This window comes from Protopterus annectens, chromosome 17.part0 (assembly GCF_019279795.1).
Source record: "Protopterus annectens isolate FY-2018-M chromosome 17.part0, PAN1.0, whole genome shotgun sequence".
Lineage (NCBI taxonomy): Eukaryota > Metazoa > Chordata > Ceratodontiformes > Protopteridae > Protopterus > Protopterus annectens.
In genome coordinates this window covers 184,323,184-184,333,116 of record NC_056751.1, presented here as the reverse complement: position 1 = coordinate 184,333,116, position 9,933 = coordinate 184,323,184, and positions in this window count along the sequence as shown.

The following is a 9,933-nucleotide window of genomic DNA, read 5'->3' as shown; positions in this document are numbered from 1 at the left end:
CAACTTCTCACTCTGTTTCTTTTTAGATGTCTCCAGCTGTTATTTTTGCATTATTGTCCAACAAGTCTGCTTTGTCGTCCTCTCAATCATGCAGATTTCCTCATAGTTTCACCCCTGCTTGCTGCTGACCTCCTGTTTTGTCTTTTATTGTTCCAATGTCCCTTGCCATATTCACTAGCTTTTGGAACAAAATGCCCAGTTATTCATCTTTTGTTGTAGATTTAAAGGCTGCCATCTTTTCTTTTTTATATTCTTGTTCTCTTACCTTGCTGTTCTTTCTTGGGAACCTTATTGTTTTCCTTTTATTACAGGCCCTGTCCAGAGCTTTGAAATTAAGCAGATAGTTTGCTTCGGCACTCTAGCACTTCCCCATTATTATTTTCTTTTTATTTTGTTTAACCCCAAAAGAACTTAATGAGGGTGGCCTTGTAAATGGAAATTTGCTTTAAGGTGAAGTATTCTCATTCCCATGATATACTTTGTGCTCCCAGAAAAATAAACTAAAATGCTATAGCTCCTCTTGAAGGTGCTTATGTCCATTCACTTAAAAAACAGCAGAGCTCCACATTGTTGCCTTCCCTTAAGAATCGCCTTTCATATTTTCATTATTTTCAAGTGACTCTTAACAGGTTTGTTTTCTTAACCTTCCTTTCAAGATATTGTAATGAGCCCTTTCTTTCAGTTGTAGAATGTGCTTTTTATAAACCTTAACATCCTTTTCACATTCTTCATGTTTCTTATCCATAGGTATCACATTTCATGCTTCTCATTTTCAACCAATTGATGAAATATGATGACAGTGTAGACGCTCAATAAATATAGCTGCAAACCCGTTGCTCAGTAGTCTTGTAGCTTATTCTTTTCTGGGCCAAAAACCTTAAATGTAATCGATCATATGATGTAAGAGCCATGAAAATAAATTTGTAAAGAAAGTCTTGTGATATTTCATGTAAAGCAAATTTGGTGTGCACTGAAGAAATGAAAAAATATTAATTCCACAAAAAGATAAGAAACTAAACTAAATTAATAAAATAAATAAACTGGGAATAGCCCCCTGTGTCACCCCCTGGATTGTCCACTGATTCACAGACAGGACACAGGATCTAGGGTTCTGCACTGAAACCTCTCCTATTTGGCATCGACTTTTCTGAAGTAAAAGGAAAAAAATCTGGCTCAAGGTGACTCCAACAAATATATGTTTTTAGTAAAAACAAACAGAATAAAATAAGTTTTCACACATTAAAATGCTTCATTGGCCTTTAACAGACAGAATGCCATTTAATATGCAATATATAACACATTAAAAAAATCAGATGTCATAGACAAATCAATCGGATTTTTCTGAAAAAATAAATTGTTGAAGGAAAGTCATCCTTTAAAATGTTTTAACTTCATAACTAACTTAGGGCATCTATCTATCTAAAGCCTAGAAATCCATCTATATTCTGCATTTTCAGTGAGTGCTGTTATATCACCTCCTCTTAAGCTCTGTTTGAGTAGCTTTAACACAGCAAAACTAAACTTATGAGTATCACCCTTTTTAATACTGTGCTTACATAAAGATTTTGCACATTTTTCCTTATTATGTGGTTGATCCTGGCAAATACTCTCCTTCAGCCTTCTCTTGGTCTTACAATTCATTTCCAGAGTAAAAGCCAATGCCAAAGGGCTCTGGCTACAAGTTTACAGATGACTGCATGCTAAGAGCACTCATTTAATACCCAAATGACTTAGCCACCTAGCATAAAGGTTTGTTCTAAATAAATAACTGATACCAACATCATGACCTGAAACAAAAAGTAAAAAAAATGCCTTATCGTATCCTTTGAGAATCTGCAAAAGGAAACTACCACATTGACAATACATCCCTAAGATTTAACCCAGTTATTCATGATTTGTGAAGTCATGCAGACACTGACCTAACCTTTGACCAACATGTTTCCAATGTTGTAAGAAAATCCTTCTATATTGTACATCTTATAAACAAAGGGATCATGTCTAGGTCTAAGGATGTAATTGCCCCCCTTTACTTATCCCTCATTAGGCCAGTCATTTAACATAATGCCCCCTTTGGCATGTATTGGTTCAGACACATAAAACAACTGAAACACCTGCACAGATATCTTACTAAAAGGATACAAAGCCTAAACAACATGTTCTACATGGACCAACTCAAAGCCCTGTCACTATACTTGGTATCCTACAGACTGCTAAGAGGTAACATGTGTCTGGCATACAAGGCAGCTTCCAACCCTCTGATGGATTCCCTAAACATCAGCAAGTCAAATGTTATCAGAAATGCTTGACTGAGGGATCTAAACCTCTTCTGCCACATCAACAGAATGGTTTGGAGAAACAGTTATATCTCCCAGAAGATACAGCTGCTCTGGAACAGATTCCTCATACATATAAAGCAAAGTTCATCCCTGTCCATATGCAAGTGCAACTTGGATCTATGGATGGAAACCAGAAGATTTATCCACAAGCTACCACCTGTACTACTAATGGACAGAGGCAGCTACTAAATGCGTTATACCATGCATGGGGCCCCTCAAATTATCTATGGTATGATCATAGTTATTAAAACCAACCAATTCCAATGTGTGTCCATGCAGCCAAAAATACAAACACTAAAGAAACGTAAAGATGTGGCTCAAATAATGTCTTCAAACTAGATTTCCAACACCACAATGGTGTAAAGAAAGAGAGCAATACCTGCTACTTTTTAACACACATTGGAATACAATACAGTGAAGTTTTTTATTTGGATTATTAGAATTTGCTCCCCATGATTTATTGGGTGGCTCATGGGAAACTAAATTGGAATATAAGGAATTGGTCTGGCAATTATGACTGGGTGCCACTTACAGATTTGGCCTTAATGACCAAGTATCCATTGCTCCAGTATTAAAAATTTGAGCTAATAAGTTAAATTAAGTGTTTTTAATTCCTTTGCAACGATATATTTAGAATGTTCACAATCCATTTTATCTACAGTTGTATTTTTAATGTTTTATGTTTTTTAAGGAATTCACATTCTGTATTGTTGTTAGTAAGTTTTACTATGATTAGGTGAGGTATCTACATGTGACTTGCCCCTTGAAAGATTATTTAAATCAGTATTTTGTAAGGAATTTGGTTCTGATGAAGTCCTGTACATGTAAAGGTAGAAAAGCACTAAAACGCTTGTTTTATGCAAATCCTTGTTATTAAAATTTGGATTGTTATTTTATAAGGTGTTGCCCCCTTTCTTTACACTGTTCTGTTGTTAGAAGTCTAGTTTGAAGACATTACATGAGCCACATCTTTGTGTTTCTTTAAAGATCACAGTTATTCTCATTAGGGGTAATATATAATTATTGACCATGGGATGGGTGAGGCCAATTTCGAACCAAATGGGATAGGTTAATTCAAACATAAAAAGAGAAACTGGCTAGGCTTATAATGGCACACAAGGGCAGCTAGCCTAGTACTTACCTATGAGTCTATGAACCTATAAACAGCTACTTCATGCCCTACTTATACGTGGTAGTATAAGGCTCATTTTGTAAGGAGGAAAAATGCATCTTGGGACAAGGAATAATTGTGTTTATGCTGTAGTTGTCCTTTGGATAGCTGTTCTGTCAGTCTGAGTAAGTTATGGTTCAAGCAGATGATAAAGAGCCCAGGGCACTTATCAAAAGATGGCAGGGAAGTTTCTACTTAACTCTTTCTGCCTTAAGCTGCACTGGCTCATTACAGTAAATTATGCTTAACGGCTTTAGCAAAACTGCCTGCTAAGTCCTGAAATGGTTTTGACAAATTCATTCAAGTTATACCTTAGAGAAATATTCATGTCTTATAGACAAGAAGTGATTCTTCAAAACTTAAATGCATTGCTATTTATTGCAAACTTGACATTACGGTGGTATTCAATTCAAAACTAAGAAATGTAAGCCTGATACTGTGCTTTCTTTCTGAATATGTAAATTCATGTTTTTGTTACCAAACAAAAAAAAACATTTGAAATTGTTTCTTCTGTCTAGCAGTTTCATGCACTGGGATTAAGGCTACAAACTGTTAACAAGATTCATTTTGTAGTTCAAAGGTTGATTCCTTTAGTCTTCAGTTGCTGTTAAGAAACTCTAGTAAGTCGCTTAACAGAGAGTATGCCTTTGGGTAAGCCTTGAAAAGGGGTTTTTGTTTTGTGGAATTACCTGTTTAACAAATGTTAAAATTATAATAAAATAAAATAAAACAACTCTAACTGCTATAGACATAGAATCAGTTCAATGCTTTTCATCTAGGGCAGGATTTACGATGGCTTGCACGGAGTCTAAGAGTAGTGTAAGACTCCAAGCAGCCATCGCAATCCAGGAACAGCCTGAATGTGTGTGTAAGAGAGCACCTAAAATGGCTCTTACACGGACAGGGCATGGATATGCTAATTTCCTCACTAGCAGCCGAAAGGCATGCAAATAAGGTAATTTCGTGATCCAGGAAGCAGAAACCTGCCCATGTAAGAGCCGTGTTATCTGCAGAAATGTACTCAGTTGATAACTGAGTACCGTTCTGCAAATAACACAATGGAGCCTTGTCAGCTCCAAATAAAGGTTGCAAATGTCCCAGGCAGCATGCCAATGGCCAAATACATGGCCACTGGCAACGTACCCCAATGCAAAAATAAAATAAAAATGCTTTTTTTTTTCGCTGATGTTTAAACGTAGCGCAGCGCCGCGCAAACGGGCTGTGCTATAAAAAAACAGAAAAATAAAACAATTAAACCCACAAATGTGGGTTTATGCAAAGCATGAATATACAATGGAAGGGAATAGCAGGCTAAAACAACATGGCCACCGAGTAGGGGTTGCTAAGGAGGGAAGCTGAGTGTAAGACATGTAACTAAGCATTAGTAGGCAATCCTATGTAAATGAGTGGTAGGATAGTGAATCGTACTGTTACATTGGAAATGAGCACATTCTGTGCAGTGTAGGAGTAGGATAAGGAGGAGTAACAGAGTAGGAGATAGGTGACATCACAGCGGGGAATGTATGAAAGGAATGCAGCTCATTGGAGCATAGTGGCATGTGAAAGCTGTCAGTCACACATCATGGAAAGAGGAATGTCAACAAGTAGGCATGGGAAAGCCAAGAAATGGAAGGTGTACACTATGGATAACACCAAAGTTTCTTGCAGGGCGTGCATGCGCGCGTGTGCGTGCTGGTAGGCATGAGTAAGAGAGAGTGCACGCGTGTAAGCGTGAGTGTGCACGTTTAAGGCAGAATAAGCATGTAGGAGCCTGTTTAAACATCTGTAAGCTTGTTTGCGCTGGTGTGCACGCATTTTAACCCGAATAAGCAGATTCTAGTCCGTCTAAGCATGTTTGCACTCGTGTTAGCCGCTGTGAGCGTGTTTTCGCTGGTATGCGCGTCGCTCCCCCCCTGAGGAAACAGAAGGGAAAAAGGAAGCATGGGAAATAGTAGGAAGCTAGCAGGGATTACTGGCAGAGCTAGCAGGTGAAAACAATCAGAAGAAGGCAATTACACAGGCAGAACAGTAGCCCAGCCCAGCACTTACTACTCTGCAAACAACAGTGCAGAATGTTTCCCTCAAGGGACACTGCAACAGAGGAGTAAGCTATTAGTAGTGAAAACTGAAAAAGCTTCACTCAGACCAAAAATGCTAGGGGCTGCCATAGCTGTTATAAGGAGACATATGCAACTTGCTGAGGGTGGTGACTATGCAAATGCTGCTGGACAACCCACAGTGAGGAGACGGAGAAGATTGTACAGGCCCAGGGTCACCTACCAGGGGTTACATGAGCTGGAGATAGTGGAGCGCTATAGAGTGGACAGAGACCTCCTGCAGCAAATTGTTGAGCTGTGCAGGCCACGCCTCACACACAGAACCAACAGAGGGGAACCCATCCCAGTGGAAACCACGGTATGTGTTGGCCTAAGAATACTAGCAACAGGTACCTTCCAGAGACCAACTGGTGATATGATGGGGATATCACAGGCATCAGCATCCAGGGTACTGCACCAGTTCCTGGATGCCATGTCAGCACATATCAGTGAGCATGTATATTTCCCAAATTCCTGTGAGGTATTGGCCAGCAATATGCGTCTCTTCCAGCAAATAGTGGAATACCCTGAGGTAGTGGGTGCAATAGACTGCACGCATATACGCATCAAAGCACCAGCCGGTGAGTGGGGTAGGGCCTACATTAGCTGCAAGGGCTTCCCCTCCATCAACTGCCAGGTCGTGTGTGATGCCCAGGGCATAATAATGAATGTGTGTGCTGGCTGCCCTGGAAGCTACCATGATTCCCATATCTGGCATCTGACGCAGCTGTACCAGACATTTGCCAATGGGGACATCCCACATGGTCACTTAGTGGGGGATGCTGGCTATGCACTGGAGCCATGGCTGATGACACCCATCAGAAATGCACACACACCTGAACAAGAATGCCATAATGAGGCACACGCTCAAACATGAAATGTAATCGAGCATGTGTTTGGGCTGCTCAAGTCACTGTTCCGGTGCCTGGACACATCTGGTGGAGCCTTGCAGTACTCACCAACTATATGTACCCAAATTGTCATGGTATGTGCTATGCTACATAATATGATTCTGCGAAAACAGCTGCAGCAGGACCAGCATAGGGCTAGGCCAAGCAGCCCCCCACCATTGCCAAGCCAATCACATTCAGAGCATGACTCAGAGAAGGAACAACCTGAGCCTGCCCCAGTAGGCAGAAGGAGGCGTGCCCAGTATGCCTTGGCAAAGTGGCAACGCATAGCACATACACGGTCCCAGTAGGAACCCTGGAAATGATACCTCTCTCTGACTCGCACATATAGTAAAAGGGATGCCTATGTTGACACAACCTGCTTTCAAACATGTACAGGGAGTGTAGTATGTGCATCCAACATAGACAGCCCTCCAGCACCACCTGAGGCATGATTGCCATGTGTTAAAAAATGTAACACCATGTAGTATATGCAAACCTGATGACCCTGACTAACATCCTACCCTCACCAAGCATGATGCCACAATATGAAGATGAGATGATCAATTACAATAATTGGCTTAAGTATTGCTGTTAGTCAAAGGGGATCCAATGCGTGCCAGCCTGGGATGACATGCTGAGCAAGACACGATGCTCCACCTGCTAGGGATGGTGTGCCCCTATCAGTCCTGGCCTTTTGGATACTGGCAAAGGCTGTTGTCACCCCCACCGTGCCTTGAATAGGTAAGGCTCAAAACACAAACCCACCTCCATAGGTATCACAAGGGATAAGAACCTAGACGTAATGCTACCCAATGCCAGAAGTCTAAATTGCAAGATGCATGCAGTCTAAACTCCCCTCAGCATGGAGAATGTTGATATCTGTCCTGTAACAGAAAATTGGGTCAAGGCTCACAAGAGCACCCTAACACTACCAGGTTACACATCATACTGTGCTTTGCAGCCCCAAAACATGGAACAAACTACAAAAGGAGGGTGACTAGCAATAATTGTCAAGGATAACCACACCCCCATGTTGGTACCACAACAAGAAGCAGCATGGACTATCCATGGTCAACTAACAGTGGCTAAAACTGTCTCCCAGTTTGTAGCCTGCAACAGACGACCCTCCTAACACCAGGAATTGCACTTGGCCTACATTGGAACACATGGAAGTATCAAGCTCTCCAAACAACATTATATTGGGTGACTGAAAATACTCAAACATAGACTGGGAGCATTATTCCAGGTCCAACACCCTAGGCCAAAGGTTCCTAGAATCCATAAACCAAAATGCTCAGGAACAATGTACCACTCCCACAAGAGGGGTAAGCAAACTGGATGTGATAATCAGCAACATGGGTACTCTATGGCCAGATGAGAAGTGTATCCCTCACTGGTAAGATCAGACCATAGAGTAATCACACTGGATATTCACATCCTGACCACAGTCTCTGGCCAGAAAACCACAGTGAAAAACATGTGTAAAGGAAATGTTGCACCCCTCCAAACTGATGTGGAATCCATTAAAGGCCCTGTGCCTGTGGAAAATATGGGTCACACCTCAGAACCTTTTATAAATGCATTCTATGAACACTTTCAGGAATGCATGGATTATGCAATCCCAAATAAAACCAAGGCCCAATTCCATACACGCAGGCATCTGGCATGGTGGACCCCAGCCATTACCAAACCATGCAAGAGAATGAGGAAGTTACTACATGATAGAGCAAGCCTAAAAAGGGAAGTAATCTCTGATCAGTATTATGGCAATAAAATATGGCCACTCATAAAATCCACTAAGGCCAGCTACAACAAGTTGAATCTGTGAATCTTGGGCAATGTTACATCTGCCCCATGTACACAGACAACCCCCTCCTCCCCCCATGAAATATAAATATATGTGAGAGATGCAACCATTTATCCAAACTGGAGGCTGAGCTCTCTCAACCCAGTACTGTCAAAAGTAGTCAGGAGGAGAAGGTAACCACACACACCACAAACCCAGTCTCACATAGACCTATCACAACTGCAAACCAAAGACATAAACACACAAAAACATTCCCGGAGGCTCTAATTAAAAATCCACCAAATCAACAGAGGCCTCCAAAGCAGATACCCAAGGAACCACTACCTCCAAACATAGCACATGCAACACATAGTACACAAAGTCGGTGTGCCAAACAGTCACAGCCCGTAAGGACAAACAACATGCCTGATACACTTGTAATAGGTGACTCCATAGTCAGACACACTGATGTCCCGCTCACCAGACTGAACAAGGAAAAGGGTACAGTAAGCTGCCTGTAGGCTGCTACAATCCACCACATAACACAAGCATGCAGGTCACTCCAAAGCAAGTACAAATATGACACAGTCATTGTCCATGCTGGTGTGAATGACCTGAGACGTACCTCCCTGGACTACATGAAAAGAGACATAGAGGAGCTCTCCGATTATTTAGCCCAGGCCGGTATGACTCTGACCCTGAGCAGCATCCTACCCTCACCAGGAATGATGCCACAGTACAAACACAGAATTATCAGCTTTAACAATTGGCTCAATTACTGGTGTCATTCCAAGGGGATCCAATGTCTGTCTGCTTGGGATGTCATGCTTGACAAGCCATGCTGCTTTGCCAGGGATGGCTTGTACCTGTCACCCCTGGGCGTCTGGATATTGGCTAAGGCTCTTGCCACCTCCATAGTGCCTTTTGTAGGCAAGGCTGAAAAGACAAGCCCACCTCCCTAGAAAACATAAGTGGAAAAAACATAAGGGTAATGCTGCTCAATGCCAGAAGTCTAAACCTCAAGATGCACACTCTCGAGGCCCTCCCCAGTATGGAGAACATTGATGTCTGTGCAGTGAAGGAAACCTAAATCAAGGCTTCTGAGAGCACCCCAGCACTACCAGGTAATACCTCATATCATGCTTTTCGGCCCCAAAACCTGGACCAAACCACAAAAGGAGGGGGAGTATCCATATTCAGCAAAGACACCCACACGTCCAGGTTACTGACAATGCACGAAGCATCGGAGACCATTCATGTGCAACTAACCGAAGGCAAAACCGCTGTACAGTTTGTAGCATGCTACAGACCACCCTCTCAAACCCAGGAACCCCAGTCAGCCTTCCTGAAGACAATGGAGAGTATGAATGTCTCTCCAAATACCAAACAATGTACTCACAAATTACCACATAGGTGGTAATCCATTACGTATGGAAGAAGTAATCAGGGACCTAGGGACACAAGTGGACAGTAACCTCTCATGTGACACTCACATTGCCAATGTGGCTAGGAAGACCTTCTATATTGGCCACCTTATCATGAAAGGATTCACATCTACATCAAGAGAGGTCATTGTGCCCCTATACTCTTCTCTTATCAGGCCCATAATTGAGTACAATGCCCCATTTGGGATGTACCTTACCCAACACCT